Source organism: Diceros bicornis, chromosome 35 (genome assembly GCF_020826845.1).
Source record: "Diceros bicornis minor isolate mBicDic1 chromosome 35, mDicBic1.mat.cur, whole genome shotgun sequence".
Taxonomy (NCBI): domain Eukaryota; kingdom Metazoa; phylum Chordata; class Mammalia; order Perissodactyla; family Rhinocerotidae; genus Diceros; species Diceros bicornis.
In genome coordinates this window covers 33580591-33599831 of record NC_080774.1, presented here as the reverse complement: position 1 = coordinate 33599831, position 19241 = coordinate 33580591, and positions in this window count along the sequence as shown.

Below are 19241 nucleotides of genomic sequence, written 5' to 3'. Positions count from 1 at the left end.
TGACGACTTTGCACACGTAGAAACAGTTTGCTCCCTGATACGTTCCATTCCTCTGGGTTTTCCGTGATTGCGGATAACGGTCGTATATCCAATGCGGAGAGCCTTGCTTTGATCGTGTACTTTGCACATTTCCCTCAGCATGCCCCGGAATGCACTTTTTTCCAACCTCGAAGCATTTCCTTTTACTTTCGGGTGAGGAACGAATACTTAAAATTCAACAGGTGAATCGTTTTCTGGGTTTTACCCATGAGTCATGCCCAAGGGCATTGAAGGCTAGGCTGAGGTCAACCCAGGTCATGCACGTCGAAATGGAGGCTGAAGCATTGTCTGCTGTCAAAACCTCAAAAGTCGGAATGAAACATAATACTTTTTATGGTTTGAAGGAAGGGAAACAGACTATCTCTAGCTGGTTTCTACTGTTCTTGATGCCTATTGTCAGGGTAGGTCAAGAGATTCAAGAGGTCAGAAAAGGATAGCACTGCTTAACAACACGGGAGAGGGGGAAGACAATTCAAAGAACATGAGAATGCTGACAGGAGTCCCATGTCTTTGAAGATAGACCTTTCTTTCATAGAAAATGAAAACAAACTAGAAACCAAAAGTGCCGATTTATGTTAAAAAAAATGAGGGGTTTATAAAAGCAAAAGCTTAGACGGTGGATGTGACAGCTGTGGTTGAAAGGAATGGTTGGATAAAAAAGTGTTACCAGTCAATCATTTCAATCGAGTATATGCTCCAGATAACTTTTAGGAAACCCCCAAAATCGAGGGAAGCAAGCAAGGCAAGCAACCAACCAACCAAACGACCAACCTTCGAACACTAGTGTATACTTTTGCCACCCAAGGCTGTGAAACCCAACTCTGTGTGCTAAGAGGAAGAAAATCAGCCTAAGGAGAATGAAGTGAAGATGAGACTATTTATACCAGAAACTAAATGCATTCAATTATTTTAAAATAGTACTAGGGAGGAGTGTGCTTTTGTGTCTGTGTGTGTGTGTGTGTGTATTTTTAGGTAGCAGAAAGGCCACCGGCTTGACATAGAAGAAACATCGCCTATTTAAATACGAGTAAGGAGTATTCCATTGTGTATATAGACCACAACTCCTTCATCCATTCGTCCCTTGATGGGCACTTAGAAACAATGAAAGCCAGCCATTTGTGACAACATGGATGGACATTGAGGGTATTATGCCAAGCGAAATAAGTCAGAGGGAGAAGGTCAAATACGGTACGATCTCACTCATAAGTAGAAGAAGAAAACCACAACAAATCAACACATAGAGACAGAGATTAGATTGGTGCTTACCAGAGGGGAGGAGGGGGGGTGGCGAAAGGGATGATTAGGCACATGTGTGTGGTGATGGACTGTAATTAGTATTTGGGTGGTGGACGTGGTGTAATCAATGCAGAAATAGCGGTATGCCTGAAATTTACACAATGTTACCAACCAATGTTACTGCAATTACAAAAACAAAAAAAGGAAGTAAATATAAATAGAAGTAAGGCGATGTGGAAGGACAGGATCCTTCCCATTTAATAGGTTGTTCTCAGACCGTGGGTTTCAGCAGGATTGTGTTAGAGAGCTGCCATACAGCAGAAGGTGTCAGGTGGGCAGGGAGGCTCCACGAAGGGGTCAATTTCGTTTGCAGGGGTGACGCCCTAACTGCGGAGCCTTCCCCAAAAGCATAAAACCCCCAACCTGGTACAGGAGCAAAGTTCTGATCTTGGCTCCAGAGGCCAAATGTCCAATCTGCCCGCTATGGCATCCTTACTCTCTGATTCTCTCTTTCATTTACTTATGTGTATATTCATTCATTTATTTATTCATTGATGTGTATATTTCTTAAACTATTTGCCCACATGTAGGTGCTCACTAGGTGGAGCCCGAGGGTGGATGCCAAGGGGACTGGACGTGGCCTAAGAGTCCCAGGAGGATGTGTTCAATATATCCGAATCCCGGACCCTAGTTGTGAGGCACGGGACATCAGAGGGAGATGCCATCATCTTGTTGGGCTCATGGCGGCTCTCCCAGGTTTGGGTGCGGATCTCCTTGCAGAGAAAAGCACCTGCAACCTCACCGTAGAGTGCTACTCCTGCAGACGTGCTAGTTGTCAGACATCCACCAGCTCCCACTAGGACACCTCGTCTGGCAGGTTGTTCGTGAGCGTGGCAGCTGCCTTATGCAGAGCAGCCAGGGCCTCCTGAGAGCGCCCAGATGTGTTTTCGCCCAGGACATCCATTGACAGTGTAGGCTCCGATGGCCCAGCCCCGGCTCTCAGACTCCTCTGCAGGAGTCAGCATTGCATCCTCACAGGACTGAAACCTGCCTCTTCGATGTAGCTACACCGTCCGCGGAAGGCCGGCACACAACGGAACTGAGGCTTCCAGGCACCCTGAGACAGCTTTCCTCTTCCCCTCTTAAAAGGGCCATTCCTCCAGGTGGCTTCCTTTGCTAAAGAGCCAGTCCCATTTGTCTTGAGCCCACCGTGGCCAGACTCTTGTTTCAGAAGCTCTATCCGAACACGTTCAGCCAGCGAAACACATTCTTTCCCTGTCTCTACAGAAATTACAGGTAGATTGTCATATAGAGAGATATGGCCAAAGGGGAACCTAGGGGAGGAGAGATGGGCAGGGATTTTTAGGACTAGATATATCTATAGAGTGATACACTCTCTAGACAAATAGAGGTGGATGCAGATGTAGACAGAGATACAGATATAGTTGTGTATGGGCTTTCATTGGTCAATATCAGAATTCTTTCATTATTGGCCAAGTCTAATCACATGGGAGTAGGAAATATGGGCATGAAGCTAGTGTGTTCAGAATGTCTTACCTCAGAGCATACTGGGGAACGGTCTTGAGACAGAATGAGATAACCAGGGAAGTGAGCTACTGGCATTCACAGTATGCTTCAAAATGCTTTTGGGTGTTTGTGTGTGTGTGTGTGTGTGTGTGTGTGTGAGAGAGAGAGAGAGAGAGAGAGAGAGAGAAAGAGAGAAAGAGACTCGGTGAGGAAGAGAGAGAGAGAGAGGCAGGGAGGGAGATTTAGAGATAAAGAGAGGGGCAAGGAGACCTGGAGGGTCGATTTTATGGCCTACATAATACCATCAGCCTTAGGGGTTGACATGACCTCTGCTGAGTATAATCTGTTCATAAAGAGTGTGCTGGGATTATTGTGGCACTTGTACTCAATGTATACAGCCTTGAGGAAGGCTTGCGCATTAGGCTGCCCAAATCGAAGGTAAGGTTGTTCACTGCGGGACGATTTTAGTGATTCCAATCTGGTATCTTTGTAGACAGAAGCTTTGAACTAGAGCTGGGCATCCCGACCTCCTTCTCGCACCGTCCCAGGCAAAGGAGGCATTGCCAATCTCCGAAGAATTGCATGACAGATGAGACAGAGGGCGTGTGGACCAAATCACAACCAAGAAGTCACATTACATTTTCAAAGATATTTTTATTGTACCTAAGGAGAGTCACATGCCACCTGAAAGTGCAAGAGGCATTGCTCAAAGTACCACTTGAAGGGAAGGGAGGAGCCATGGATGAAGGAAGACTGCCGAGGGGCTCTGAGATAACGGACACCTTCTCTACAAAACACTAGGAAAGAATATAGGGAGCTATTCATGCCCATACATGCACAAATGTGAAAATGACCGAAGAGTGAGCTTCATCCACTTTCCTGAGTGATTGCTTGGTGTTGCTATTGTATCTTTCCCTGCCGTTTTCTGTACAAGTTCAATGCTCCCAGGGAAACTCCTAGGCAAAGACTCCATGGGAGTATGGACTTGATCTTCAAATGAATCATTGATAGATGGAGACTGAAGTCGCTTCCAGGTGCCAGGTTCAAAACTCACAGCTAGCATAAAATCTCACCTTCCTGGACTCACTCGTTTAAGAAATGTAGCATGCCCTCCTTTTCTAAGCATGCCCCAAGCTGAGGTCATGTTTGACTTCCAGGCATGCCAGAAGGGAAACACGCGTGCGTGTGTCCTTCTTAGACCTATGGCCCTGGCCTCGATTGGGTTCCAGTTCCGGGATGGTCCAGATGGCCGAGGAGAGGAGGAGGTCACGTTTGTCCTGACAAGGCTTTAGCTCCATCAGACTTCAGGGAGGGCACCCACAGCCTGGTGCCCATGGTGCCTCCAGAGGCCCTGTGGAGCTTGGCAACAGTCGTGGAGACAATGCGGTGGGGCCCACAGGACAGGGGGACATGCTCCCTTTGGGATCCCAAGTGATGGACAATGCTTCCAGCCTTGGCCTCCCTCCTGACCACGCTGAGTGTTCCTTGTCTCTCCTCCTTCCTGGTCATGCTGGCTTGGCACCACTGGAGGAGAAGCCTGAATGGGGGTGTGGGAAATGATGCCTTCCTGCCCCTAAATCGGAGGCCCTGGTGAGCATTGCAGCATGTCGAGCAGAGCCTGAAATTCTTCTCCGCTGAGAAGTTCTTCCGGTGTTCCTGGAGGCTCCTCTGCCTGCAGATCCCCATTCAGAAAAGGTTGTGCCTTTTCCTGAACCTCTGCATCTGCGAGGAGTTCATCTAAGAGGCTGGAGGTTTCTGCAGAGCGCTGGTGCTGTTGGCCTGGCGCAGGAGCGGGCTCTTTGGCCGATAACACCTGCTGCTGCCACACGTGTGTGTCAGTGTGCGCAGGCTGCAGAACTGCCCTTTCCTGAGGCTCCTCTCTGGCCGTGACAACCTGAGGCCCCTCGCCCCACTGCTGCATAGCGTGGGATGAGCCTGGCTGAGCCAGATCCTGCAACTGTTGCTTAGGATTGTCAGGGTCAGGCTGAGGGGAGTCTTGGAAGGGCAGCGCTGCCATGCCAGTGTGCTCATTGTGCTCCTGGCATATTCCTCGGTATGGGGGCAGGAGAGGAGGGTGAGTAGGCGGGAGAGCCCCTCCCAGAGTTGGTCTGGTTGACCAGTGGCACGCAAGTGTCCCAGGAGGGTGAGTGTTCTCCTTTCCCTGCACAGGCTGCGTGGGCAGGACCACCAGGGGCCCCGGGGACTGGCCCACAGAGGCAGCAGGAGAAAACCAAGGAAGGAAGCACGTCGGGCAGAGAGGAGGAGCTGCTATAGCAAGCGATTGGATGCTCCTGAGAGGATTGCAGGCAGGGAGAGGAGGTGAGCTGCTGGGGACAGTGGACAGGTTGCTTTGGTCCTGCAGAGCAGCCAGAGGAGGCCTGGCATTGGGGCCTTGCATCAAGGCTTTCACGGGTCCACTCCTGGTCTGCTCTGGGTGCCGAGCTCTTCGGTTCTGAAACCATACCTGGGACAGAAAAAGAGAGACATGGACATCAGAAGAAGTAAGGGATTCCAGCTCTATCTGCCCCCTGATCTGTCAGGCAGTGGGCAAAGTCCGTGAGGCCTAATCTCAAGGGGATTCTATCTATACCTTTCACCTGGTCCTTGCAAACTAGGTGCCCGTTCAGGGCAACTGCTGACATCTGCCTAACAGTGTGGATCCCACCTTGATTTTCTAGAATGGCAGGCCCTTCACACCCTGCTCCCTAGCTCTCTTGCCCTCTCACTCCCTGGGAGTCCATGCCTTCGTATCACCCACCTTATGAGCCTTGAGGTAAATTCTTAAGAGGCCCCCCTCCCCTTCCTTACCCAGAAGACTCCAAGTTGTCAGCTCTACAGGCCTTCCTCAAAACCAAGCTATCCCCTGTCTGCCAATGGCTGTGATGCAAATGAAAAGTCACCTTCTCTGGCTCAGATGCCTTTGCTGGTTCAGGCCTGGGTTGAAACCCATGCCTCCAGCACACATCTCCACTTGACACGTCTACAAGCCAATCAATTGTGGAGGGAGGTCCAGACACAGGCAGCCACCGAATCCAGGTGAACAACACCTGGGTCTAGAATGGGCCCTCGATTTCCATGGCTGCGTCAGAAAAGGAGCTCTCCCGAAGTGGTTCAGTTTCCTCCCTATCCATGGAGAACGGAGGCAAGAACACAGGGCCTTGTCAGCCCGTTGAAGCAGAGCCACAGGTTCTTGGATCCAAGTGAGAGTGTTTCAGAGGCTCTGTCTCGAAACAACTACGAACCTGCTTCCTAGTTTATGTACCCCAAACCACTGTCTCCATGACTTAGGGAGAGCAAGAGTTCACAACCAACCGTGAAGGTGCCCCCACCCCCAGCCAGGATAAGGCCAATGACCCTAGATGATTAGCTTATCTTCAGGGGGGAGGGGGCAGAAGGGAGGGGGAAAGGGCTAGAGTCGCGTGGTTGGCCGGGTCCCTACGGGCTCCTAGGGCCTCGAGGCCCAAGACACTGAGCAACGTGCCACCACCCACAGGACAGCTCCCCCCCTCACCACAAAGAAATCTCTGGGCCCAGATGCCAGCACTGCTAAGCTTGAGAAGCCCTGACAGACAGGGTTTTCTCAAAATAGCTAGCGGCCTTCACGGTTTCCCACTTTTGTCCTGCCACTGCTTTTACATGCATGGGCACAACCACCAATTGGATTTGGAAATTCCTCCTTCGGGTGGACTCTCACTCGCCAGGCCAGGGCTTTCCACACCATGTCTTGGCCCTGGATCAGTGGGATGACCCCAAAGAGCCCACTTTTAGCCGGCAGCAACTAAACGGCCAAGACCCCTTCCACGTGGGACAAACCGTGTGTCACACACTGAGAACTTACCTGAATTCTCGACTCTGGGATGCCTCTTAGTCTGGCCAGTTCTTCCCTGGCAGCAATGCTGGGAAATCGGTTCTTCTCGAAGTTTTGAACGAGGATCCTGGTTTGCGATGGAGTGATGCGTGTCCGCTGTCTCCTGCCTTCTTTTGGGTGGCATTCTAAAGGGGAACAAAGGAAGAAAAGAGGCATTTTAGGCGGATGGCACATTCAACGTGAAACAGAAATTGGTGTGTGTGTGTCTGTGTGTTTGTGTGGGCACGTGTATCTACATCTATATTTTTTTCCCACCACCTTTCCTCCCACTGAGTCCTCTGAGACAGTCATTGACCAGTGCTACGTAGCCCTTGGAGAAAACCCCCGAGGTGATGGGAGAAGAGGAATCTGCACTTCCTAGCAGTTTTGGGAGCAGAGGGTTCAAACCCTTCCTGGCCAAGAAACAGCCCGCTGGCCAAAGAGGGGCACGGTGCTCCTATCTGGAACACTGAGGGAGCCGGAAGAAGATATCTTTGGCTCTTCTCCTAAGCGCTCTTTGCCAAACATTTGGCAACCCCCTGCAGTGAGTTTTGCTTGGGAAGGAGATCCTCGGAGCAAATGCTTCTGGAATGCTGAGTACTCACTTGCAGTGCGAGCTTGAGGCTGCTCCACTCCATGCAATTGCCCTTCTCCCGCAGAGTCTGTGGACCCCAATCGGCCCTGCCTTAGATGTCTCCTGCGTTGGTTTTGAAACCAAATCTGAGTGCCAGAAGAAGAATCAATTGTTATGCAACTCTTGTCAGCAGAATTCCAGAGATCTTTTGCAGTGATTCAAAAGAGAACAAACAACCTAACTAACTAACTAAGAACTAACTAACTAACTGACTAAGGAAAACCCCGAAATAGCTGTCTGCCCAGAGTGGACACGTTTATAATTCGAAGGCACTATATTATCCAAAGGAGAATGCTTTCCTCTCCAAAGGAGAGCACGAAATGTGGGAAAAGACACCATCTGCAATCCGTGGAAAGAATCATTGCTTCTTTGGTCATCTCCCTGCTCTCCAAAGTGAATGCCCCTGATTGAGGAGACAATGCTTGCCTTGCCAAAGGCAGAACGAGCTCGCCAACGTGTCCTCACTCTCCCTCTCCTATTTTCTTGAACCATACCAGTTTCTCTCTCTGTCTTTCTGTCTCTCTTTCTCTCTGTCTGTCCATCTCTGTCTCTCTCTCTTCCTGTCCCTGTCTCTCTGTCTCTGTCTCTCTCTCTCCCCCCTCCCTCTTCTCTCCCTTGCTCTCTCTGGCTCTTTGCGCCTCATCTTTGCTGTGCTCAGTGCCTGATTACCGTTTCTTCACCTGTCTCTTGTTCCCACAGGCAGTACTATTTCCTGACACACAATACATGGGGAAGTGCCCCAGTAATAAATTCACTACAGCAGGAGGTCAATAATGACTAGCCTGTGCTGTTAGGGAGAGACTCATTCAGAGTTGGCTCTTACTGAGTTCATTCCACAGTCACCTCTAGGTTAGGAGGCTCTGACATACCCATACCTATTTTGGAACCGAGTGTCACTCTCATAAACAATGGGATGAGGTACGTTTTTCCTCAGTACCAGAGACAGAAGAGCAGTGGTTTTCTAAAATTTTCTTCCACCAATCATTTCTGACGGTTTCGTGTGGAAAATTTGACTACTCTCAGGAAAAATGTCTAGAGTGAAAGACATCCAATGTCTGTTGGCCTCTTCTAATGTCCCAGGCATTGTGCTCAAGTGTTACTTCTGATTCCTTGGTGACTTACTTCAAACCTGACAGGTGGTTCCTTGGGGGCAAGGAGTAAAGGGACAAATGCCGTGGCACAGCCAGCCTCATCCTTTATGGTTTCGGGGACTTTCCTGCCTGACCATGGATTCAAATGGGCCCAGAGACACTCAACCACCTATGGCCAAGTGCTGCCAAGGGAGGCACATTCAGTACTAGGATTTGAGTCAGTGTTGTCTTGGACACCCAGAAGGGGAGCGTCAAGAGCATGAAATAGGCCTCCTCCCGAGCAGGCCCTCAAATTGAAGTCCCCATACCCCGTGGCTCATCGGGGACTAGAGCAAATCCAAAAACCCCGCCTTCAATACCTGCCTCTGCTAAGTCGCCTTAAATTCTTGGTTGGCGATCTGAAGCCGGCTTCTCCTAGAGTGAGCGTGTACTTCCCAGCTGTCTCTTTGGTCAGGGGAGACATTAGGTTGACTTTCCTTTCTCTATCGACCACTGCTTGGACAATCATTCAATATGGGGTTGGGCTTTAAACTGTCCCATGTGCCCGACCCATTTGAAACCCTTGGTAGCACTAAAGCAAGTGTCAAAACAAAACAAAAACCGCTCTGAGAACCCGGGACACCCATCAACTCTTAACCAGAGGACTCAGTGCTGCAGGGTACTCCGTCTTCTGTAGTAGCGACGGCAGTGATCAAGCGCAACATATCACGACCATGTTGACCCCATGGCTTAAATCCTCTCGAGTGACCACATATGACTGAACGTTTGGCTCTCTGGTGAATGACCCAGTGTACTCCCTTCCTCCATCAGTGAGTACACCAAACCAAGATTTCCAGCGTTGGTGAAAGGCATAGACACGTGTCTTGTTGTTGTGATTGCGTTCTTCGCATGGCATGACACAAGCAGAAAAAAAGCTTCTAAGCCAACTCCCTGACCAAAGAGACTGACTGCAGATTGCTTAGCTCCGATTGTGTCTGTACCTTGAGCCTGGGAGAGGATGAGAGAGAAACTCAAGCCTACCTGGACTCTGGCTTCCGGAATGTCAATTTCTTGGGCCAGTCGTTCTCTGGTGGCGATCCCGGGGTAGGGGTTCTGTTGAAACAATGCTTGCAGAGCATCCCTTTGACTCGGATTCAAAACGGTCCTCCTTCGTCGGGATCCTCGTGGGTGCCGGCCTGTCAGAGAGAAGAGGGTAAACGTACTAGGAAGGCTTCCACAGGGATGCAAACCGGTGGTGCAAGCCTAGCTCTTCTCTTTACGCCATTTGGAACATTTCCACGTCTGAGGAGTGCTGTCCATTTTGAACTAAAGCATGCACCTAAGGTTACGTTGACTGGGAAACAGGCCGGTCCACAAGGAGGGCGCCTTGTGGAAAGGACGAGAGTCAACGACCTAGGGAAGGTACCAACCACACGCAAGTAATCCATATAATTACATGCAAACAGAATGGGGAAGCCACAGAAACAAGGGATGTTATTGGAAATAACAAGGAGCTCCTTTAAATTTTAGACAAACGGCAAGTTCCCCTTCCACAAGCATGCAACTTTTCGTCCATGTGAATGAAAGATATACTTCTAAAATTAGACATAAAATACTTGATAATTCATGTGCTGTTCTCTACCACCAGAGAGCCAACTTGAAGACTTTCAGTAGAGGAGCCATTGATGGAAATCACGGCTATCAACTCGGATTTTCATTCCAAGGAAGCCAGGTCCAAGCTTGTCTCGACACAATCCCTCTGTCGCCCACAAAGTGTCGCTGAAACAGAGCCCTAGACAATCGGTCCCTGCATCCAGCCTGGTAAGTGATATGTTCTTGAAAGCTAGAAAAGCATGAAGGCTCTTGGATGATCTGACTACAGAGCCGAGATGCAGATGGGAACTTACCGCTTAATGAGCTGCTCGAATCCATCTTGGGAGAGTCACTTGGATTCCACAGAGACGGCTGGCCAACTGAGCGGTACCCGGAAGCACAGGGCTTATCAAGGCCCAGCTTGGCCCGCCCCTATTTCTTTCAATAGCTTCCTATGGTAGCGCTTCATTCAATATTTATGACCTTGCGGGGATCCCACCAAACAGGTGGAAGTTGACCGTTAAGGGCCAGTTGAGAGGCTAGCGGGGACCTTTGCAACCGTCATAATCCTTTTCCCAGTATAACTTTGACTTCAGGCTGACGACTTTGCACACGTAGAAACAGTTTGCTCCCTGATACGTTCCATTCCTCTGGGTTTTCCGTGATTGCGGATAACGGTCGTATATCCAATGCGGAGAGCCTTGCTTTGATCGTGTACTTTGCACATTTCCCTCAGCATGCCCCGGAATGCACTTTTTTCCAACCTCGAAGCATTTCCTTTTACTTTCGGGTGAGGAACGAATACTTAAAATTCAACAGGTGAATCGTTTTCTGGGTTTTACCCATGAGTCATGCCCAAGGGCATTGAAGGCTAGGCTGAGGTCAACCCAGGTCATGCACGTCGAAATGGAGGCTGAAGCATTGTCTGCTGTCAAAACCTCAAAAGTCGGAATGAAACATAATACTTTTTATGGTTTGAAGGAAGGGAAACAGACTATCTCTAGCTGGTTTCTACTGTTCTTGATGCCTATTGTCAGGGTAGGTCAAGAGATTCAAGAGGTCAGAAAAGGATAGCACTGCTTAACAACACGGGAGAGGGGGAAGACAATTCAAAGAACATGAGAATGCTGACAGGAGTCCCATGTCTTTGAAGATAGACCTTTCTTTCATAGAAAATGAAAACAAACTAGAAACCAAAAGTGCCGATTTATGTTAAAAAAAATGAGGGGTTTATAAAAGCAAAAGCTTAGACGGTGGATGTGACAGCTGTGGTTGAAAGGAATGGTTGGATAAAAAAGTGTTACCAGTCAATCATTTCAATCGAGTATATGCTCCAGATAACTTTTAGGAAACCCCCAAAATCGAGGGAAGCAAGCAAGGCAAGCAACCAACCAACCAAACGACCAACCTTCGAACACTAGTGTATACTTTTGCCACCCAAGGCTGTGAAACCCAACTCTGTGTGCTAAGAGGAAGAAAATCAGCCTAAGGAGAATGAAGTGAAGATGAGACTATTTATACCAGAAACTAAATGCATTCAATTATTTTAAAATAGTACTAGGGAGGAGTGTGCTTTTGTGTCTGTGTGTGTGTGTGTGTGTATTTTTAGGTAGCAGAAAGGCCACCGGCTTGACATAGAAGAAACATCGCCTATTTAAATACGAGTAAGGAGTATTCCATTGTGTATATAGACCACAACTCCTTCATCCATTCGTCCCTTGATGGGCACTTAGAAACAATGAAAGCCAGCCATTTGTGACAACATGGATGGACATTGAGGGTATTATGCCAAGCGAAATAAGTCAGAGGGAGAAGGTCAAATACGGTACGATCTCACTCATAAGTAGAAGAAGAAAACCACAACAAATCAACACATAGAGACAGAGATTAGATTGGTGCTTACCAGAGGGGAGGAGGGGGGGTGGCGAAAGGGATGATTAGGCACATGTGTGTGGTGATGGACTGTAATTAGTATTTGGGTGGTGGACGTGGTGTAATCAATGCAGAAATAGCGGTATGCCTGAAATTTACACAATGTTACCAACCAATGTTACTGCAATTACAAAAACAAAAAAAGGAAGTAAATATAAATAGAAGTAAGGCGATGTGGAAGGACAGGATCCTTCCCATTTAATAGGTTGTTCTCAGACCGTGGGTTTCAGCAGGATTGTGTTAGAGAGCTGCCATACAGCAGAAGGTGTCAGGTGGGCAGGGAGGCTCCACGAAGGGGTCAATTTCGTTTGCAGGGGTGACGCCCTAACTGCGGAGCCTTCCCCAAAAGCATAAAACCCCCAACCTGGTACAGGAGCAAAGTTCTGATCTTGGCTCCAGAGGCCAAATGTCCAATCTGCCCGCTATGGCATCCTTACTCTCTGATTCTCTCTTTCATTTACTTATGTGTATATTCATTCATTTATTTATTCATTGATGTGTATATTTCTTAAACTATTTGCCCACATGTAGGTGCTCACTAGGTGGAGCCCGAGGGTGGATGCCAAGGGGACTGGACGTGGCCTAAGAGTCCCAGGAGGATGTGTTCAATATATCCGAATCCCGGACCCTAGTTGTGAGGCACGGGACATCAGAGGGAGATGCCATCATCTTGTTGGGCTCATGGCGGCTCTCCCAGGTTTGGATGCGGATCTCCTTGCAGAGAAAAGCACCTGCAACCTCACCGTAGAGTGCTACTCCTGCAGACGTGCTAGTTGTCAGACATCCACCAGCTCCCACTAGGACACCTCGTCTGGCAGGTTGTTCGTGAGCGTGGCAGCTGCCTTATGCAGAGCAGCCAGGGCCTCCTGAGAGCGCCCAGATGTGTTTTCGCCCAGGACATCCATTGACAGTGTAGGCTCCGATGGCCCAGCCCCGGCTCTCAGACTCCTCTGCAGGAGTCAGCATTGCATCCTCACAGGACTGAAACCTGCCTCTTCGATGTAGCTACACCGTCCGCGGAAGGCCGGCACACAACGGAACTGAGGCTTCCAGGCACCCTGAGACAGCTTTCCTCTTCCCCTCTTAAAAGGGCCATTCCTCCAGGTGGCTTCCTTTGCTAAAGAGCCAGTCCCATTTGTCTTGAGCCCACCGTGGCCAGACTCTTGTTTCAGAAGCTCTATCCGAACACGTTCAGCCAGCGAAACACATTCTTTCCCTGTCTCTACAGAAATTACAGGTAGATTGTCATATAGAGAGATATGGCCAAAGGGGAACCTAGGGGAGGAGAGATGGGCAGGGATTTTTAGGACTAGATATATCTATAGAGTGATACACTCTCTAGACAAATAGAGGTGGATGCAGATGTAGACAGAGATACAGATATAGTTGTGTATGGGCTTTCATTGGTCAATATCAGAATTCTTTCATTATTGGCCAAGTCTAATCACATGGGAGTAGGAAATATGGGCATGAAGCTAGTGTGTTCAGAATGTCTTACCTCAGAGCATACTGGGGAACGGTCTTGAGACAGAATGAGATAACCAGGGAAGTGAGCTACTGGCATTCACAGTATGCTTCAAAATGCTTTTGGGTGTTTGTGTGTGTGTGTGTGTGTGTGTGTGAGAGAGAGAGAGAGAGAGAGAGAAAGAGAGAAAGAGACTCGGTGAGGAAGAGAGAGAGAGAGAGGCAGGGAGGGAGATTTAGAGATAAAGAGAGGGGCAAGGAGACCTGGAGGGTCGATTTTATGGCCTACATAATACCATCAGCCTTAGGGGTTGACATGACCTCTGCTGAGTATAATCTGTTCATAAAGAGTGTGCTGGGATTATTGTGGCACTTGTACTCAATGTATACAGCCTTGAGGAAGGCTTGCGCATTAGGCTGCCCAAATCGAAGGTAAGGTTGTTCACTGCGGGACGATTTTAGTGATTCCAATCTGGTATCTTTGTAGACAGAAGCTTTGAACTAGAGCTGGGCATCCCGACCTCCTTCTCGCACCGTCCCAGGCAAAGGAGGCATTGCCAATCTCCGAAGAATTGCATGACAGATGAGACAGAGGGCGTGTGGACCAAATCACAACCAAGAAGTCACATTACATTTTCAAAGATATTTTTATTGTACCTAAGGAGAGTCACATGCCACCTGAAAGTGCAAGAGGCATTGCTCAAAGTACCACTTGAAGGGAAGGGAGGAGCCATGGATGAAGGAAGACTGCCGAGGGGCTCTGAGATAACGGACACCTTCTCTACAAAACACTAGGAAAGAATATAGGGAGCTATTCATGCCCATACATGCACAAATGTGAAAATGACCGAAGAGTGAGCTTCATCCACTTTCCTGAGTGATTGCTTGGTGTTGCTATTGTATCTTTCCCTGCCGTTTTCTGTACAAGTTCAATGCTCCCAGGGAAACTCCTAGGCAAAGACTCCATGGGAGTATGGACTTGATCTTCAAATGAATCATTGATAGATGGAGACTGAAGTCGCTTCCAGGTGCCAGGTTCAAAACTCACAGCTAGCATAAAATCTCACCTTCCTGGACTCACTCGTTTAAGAAATGTAGCATGCCCTCCTTTTCTAAGCATGCCCCAAGCTGAGGTCATGTTTGACTTCCAGGCATGCCAGAAGGGAAACACGCGTGCGTGTGTCCTTCTTAGACCTATGGCCCTGGCCTCGATTGGGTTCCAGTTCCGGGATGGTCCAGATGGCCGAGGAGAGGAGGAGGTCACGTTTGTCCTGACAAGGCTTTAGCTCCATCAGACTTCAGGGAGGGCACCCACAGCCTGGTGCCCATGGTGCCTCCAGAGGCCCTGTGGAGCTTGGCAACAGTCGTGGAGACAATGCGGTGGGGCCCACAGGACAGGGGGACATGCTCCCTTTGGGATCCCAAGTGATGGACAATGCTTCCAGCCTTGGCCTCCCTCCTGACCACGCTGAGTGTTCCTTGTCTCTCCTCCTTCCTGGTCATGCTGGCTTGGCACCACTGGAGGAGAAGCCTGAATGGGGGTGTGGGAAATGATGCCTTCCTGCCCCTAAATCGGAGGCCCTGGTGAGCATTGCAGCATGTCGAGCAGAGCCTGAAATTCTTCTCCGCTGAGAAGTTCTTCCGGTGTTCCTGGAGGCTCCTCTGCCTGCAGATCCCCATTCAGAAAAGGTTGTGCCTTTTCCTGAACCTCTGCATCTGCGAGGAGTTCATCTAAGAGGCTGGAGGTTTCTGCAGAGCGCTGGTGCTGTTGGCCTGGCGCAGGAGCGGGCTCTTTGGCCGATAACACCTGCTGCTGCCACACGTGTGTGTCAGTGTGCGCAGGCTGCAGAACTGCCCTTTCCTGAGGCTCCTCTCTGGCCGTGACAACCTGAGGCCCCTCGCCCCACTGCTGCATAGCGTGGGATGTGCCTGGCTGAGCCAGATCCTGCAACTGTTGCTTAGGATTGTCAGGGTCAGGCTGAGGGGAGTCTTGGAAGGGCAGCGCTGCCATGCCAGTGTGCTCATTGTGCTCCTGGCATATTCCTCGGTATGGGGGCAGGAGAGGAGGGTGAGTAGGCGGGAGAGCCCCTCCCAGAGTTGGTCTGGTTGACCAGTGGCACGCAAGTGTCCCAGGAGGGTGAGTGTTCTCCTTTCCCTGCACAGGCTGCGTGGGCAGGACCACCAGGGGCCCCGGGGACTGGCCCACAGAGGCAGCAGGAGAAAACCAAGGAAGGAAGCACGTCGGGCAGAGAGGAGGAGCTGCTATAGCAAGCGATTGGATGCTCCTGAGAGGATTGCAGGCAGGGAGAGGAGGTGAGCTGCTGGGGACAGTGGACAGGTTGCTTTGGTCCTGCAGAGCAGCCAGAGGAGGCCTGGCATTGGGGCCTTGCATCAAGGCTTTCACGGGTCCACTCCTGGTCTGCTCTGGGTGCCGAGCTCTTCGGTTCTGAAACCATACCTGGGACAGAAAAAGAGAGACATGGACATCAGAAGAAGTAAGGGATTCCAGCTCTATCTGCCCCCTGATCTGTCAGGCAGTGGGCAAAGTCCGTGAGGCCTAATCTCAAGGGGATTCTATCTATACCTTTCACCTGGTCCTTGCAAACTAGGTGCCCGTTCAGGGCAACTGCTGACATCTGCCTAACAGTGTGGATCCCACCTTGATTTTCTAGAATGGCAGGCCCTTCACACCCTGCTCCCTAGCTCTCTTGCCCTCTCACTCCCTGGGAGTCCATGCCTTCGTATCACCCACCTTATGAGCCTTGAGGTAAATTCTTAAGAGGCCCCCCTCCCCTTCCTTACCCAGAAGACTCCAAGTTGTCAGCTCTACAGGCCTTCCTCAAAACCAAGCTATCCCCTGTCTGCCAATGGCTGTGATGCAAATGAAAAGTCACCTTCTCTGGCTCAGATGCCTTTGCTGGTTCAGGCCTGGGTTGAAACCCATGCCTCCAGCACACATCTCCACTTGACACGTCTACAAGCCAATCAATTGTGGAGGGAGGTCCAGACACAGGCAGCCACCGAATCCAGGTGAACAACACCTGGGTCTAGAATGGGCCCTCGATTTCCATGGCTGCGTCAGAAAAGGAGCTCTCCCGAAGTGGTTCAGTTTCCTCCCCATCCATGGAGAACGGAGGCAAGAACACAGGGCCTTGTCAGCCCGTTGAAGCAGAGCCACAGGTTCTTGGATCCAAGTGAGAGTGTTTCAGAGGCTCTGTCTCGAAACAACTACGAACCTGCTTCCTAGTTTATGTACCCCAAACCACTGTCTCCATGACTTAGGGAGAGCAAGAGTTCACAACCAACCGTGAAGGTGCCCCCACCCCCAGCCAGGATAAGGCCAATGACCCTAGATGATTAGCTTATCTTCAGGGGGGAGGGGGCAGAAGGGAGGGGGAAAGGGCTAGAGTCGCGTGGTTGGCCGGGTCCCTACGGGCTCCTAGGGCCTCGAGGCCCAAGACACTGAGCAACGTGCCACCACCCACAGGACAGCTCCCCCCCTCACCACAAAGAAATCTCTGGGCCCAGATGCCAGCACTGCTAAGCTTGAGAAGCCCTGACAGACAGGGTTTTCTCAAAATAGCTAGCGGCCTTCACGGTTTCCCACTTTTGTCCTGCCACTGCTTTTACATGCATGGGCACAACCACCAATTGGATTTGGAAATTCCTCCTTCGGGTGGACTCTCACTCGCCAGGCCAGGGCTTTCCACACCATGTCTTGGCCCTGGATCAGCGGGATGACCCCAAAGAGCCCACTTTTAGCCGGCAGCAACTAAACGGCCAAGACCCCTTCCACGTGGGACAAACCGTGTGTCACACACTGAGAACTTACCTGAATTCTCGACTCTGGGATGCCTGTTAGTCTGGCCAGTTCTTCCCTGGCAGCAATGCCGGGAAATCGGTTCTTCTCGAAGTTTTGAACGAGGATCCTGGTTTGCGATGGAGTGATGCGTGTCCGCTGTCTCCTGCCTTCTTTTGGGTGGCATTCTAAAGGGGAACAAAGGAAGAAAAGAGGCATTTTAGGCGGATGGCACATTCAACGTGAAACAGAAATTGGTGTGTGTGTGTCTGTGTGTTTGTGTGGGCACGTGTATCTACATCTATATTTTTTTTCCCACCACCTTTCCTCCCACTGAGTCCTCTGAGACAGTCATTGACCAGTGCTACGTAGCCCTTGGAGAAAACCCCCGAGGTGATGGGAGAAGAGGAATCTGCACTTCCTAGCAGTTTTGGGAGCAGAGGGTTCAAACCCTTCCTGGCCAAGAAACAGCCCGCTGGCCAAAGAGGGGCACGGTGCTCCTATCTGGAACACTGAGGGAGCCGGAAGAAGATATCTTTGGCTCTTCTCCTAAGCGCTCTTTGCCAAACATTTGGCAACCCCCTGCAGTGAGTTTTGCTTGGGAAGGAGATCCTCGGAGCAAATGCTTCTGGAATGCTGAGTACTCACTTGCAGTGCGAGCTTGAGGCTGCTCCACTCCATGCAATTGCCCTTCTCCCGCAGAGTCTGTGGACCCCAATCGGCCCTGCCTTAGATGTCTCCTGCGTTGGTTTTGAAACCAAATCTGAGTGCCAGAAGAAGAATCAATTGTTATGCAACTCTTGTCAGCAGAATTCCAGAGATCTTTTGCAGTGATTCAAAAGAGAACAAACAACCTAACTAACTAACTAAGAACTAACTAACTAACTGACTAAGGAAAACCCCGAAATAGCTGTCTGCCCAGAGTGGACACGTTTATAATTCGAAGGCACTATATTATCCAAAGGAGAATGCTTTCCTCTCCAAAGGAGAGCACGAAATGTGGGAAAAGACACCATCTGCAATCCGTGGAAAGAATCATTGCTTCTTTGGTCATCTCCCTGCTCTCCAAAGTGAATGCCCCTGATTGAGGAGACAATGCTTGCCTTGCCAAAGGCAGAACGAGCTCGCCAACGTGTCCTCACTCTCCCTCTCCTATTTTCTTGAACCATACCAGTTTCTCTCTCTGTCTTTCTGTCTCTCTTTCTCTCTGTCTGTCCATCTCTGTCTCTCTCTCTTCCTGTCCCTGTCTCTCTGTCTCTGTCTCTCTCTCTCCCCCCTCCCTCTTCTCTCCCTTGCTCTCTCTGGCTCTTTGCGCCTCATCTTTGCTGTGCTCAGTGCCTGATTACCGTTTCTTCACCTGTCTCTTGTTCCCACAGGCAGTACTATTTCCTGACACACAATACATGGGGAAGTGCCCCAGTAATAAATTCACTACAGCAGGAGGTCAATAATGACTAGCCTGTGCTGTTAGGGAGAGACTCATTCAGAGTTGGCTCTTACTGAGTTCATTCCACAGTCACCTCTAGGTTAGGAGGCTCTGACATACCCATACCTATTTTGGAACCGAGTGTCACTCTCATAAACAATGGGATGAGGTACGTTTTTCCTCAGTACCAGAGACAGAAGAGCAGTGGTTTTCTAAAATTTTCTTCCACCAATCATTTCTGACGGTTTCGTGTGGAAAATTTGACTACTCTCAGGAAAAATGTCTAGAGTGAAAGACATCCAATGTCTGTTGGCCTCTTCTAATGTCCCAGGCATTGTGCTCAAGTGTTACTTCTGATTCCTTGGTGACTTACTTCAAACCTGACAGGTGGTTCCTTGGGGGCAAGGAGTAAAGGGACAAATGCCGTGGCACAGCCAGCCTCATCCTTTATGGTTTCGGGGACTTTCCTGCCTGACCATGGATTCAAATGGGCCCAGAGACACTCAACCACCTATGGCCAAGTGCTGCCAAGGGAGGCACATTCAGTACTAGGATTTGAGTCAGTGTTGTCTTGGACACCCAGAAGGGGAGCGTCAAGAGCATGAAATAGGCCTCCTCCCGAGCAGGCCCTCAAATTGAAGTCCCCATACCCCGTGGCTCATCGGGGACTAGAG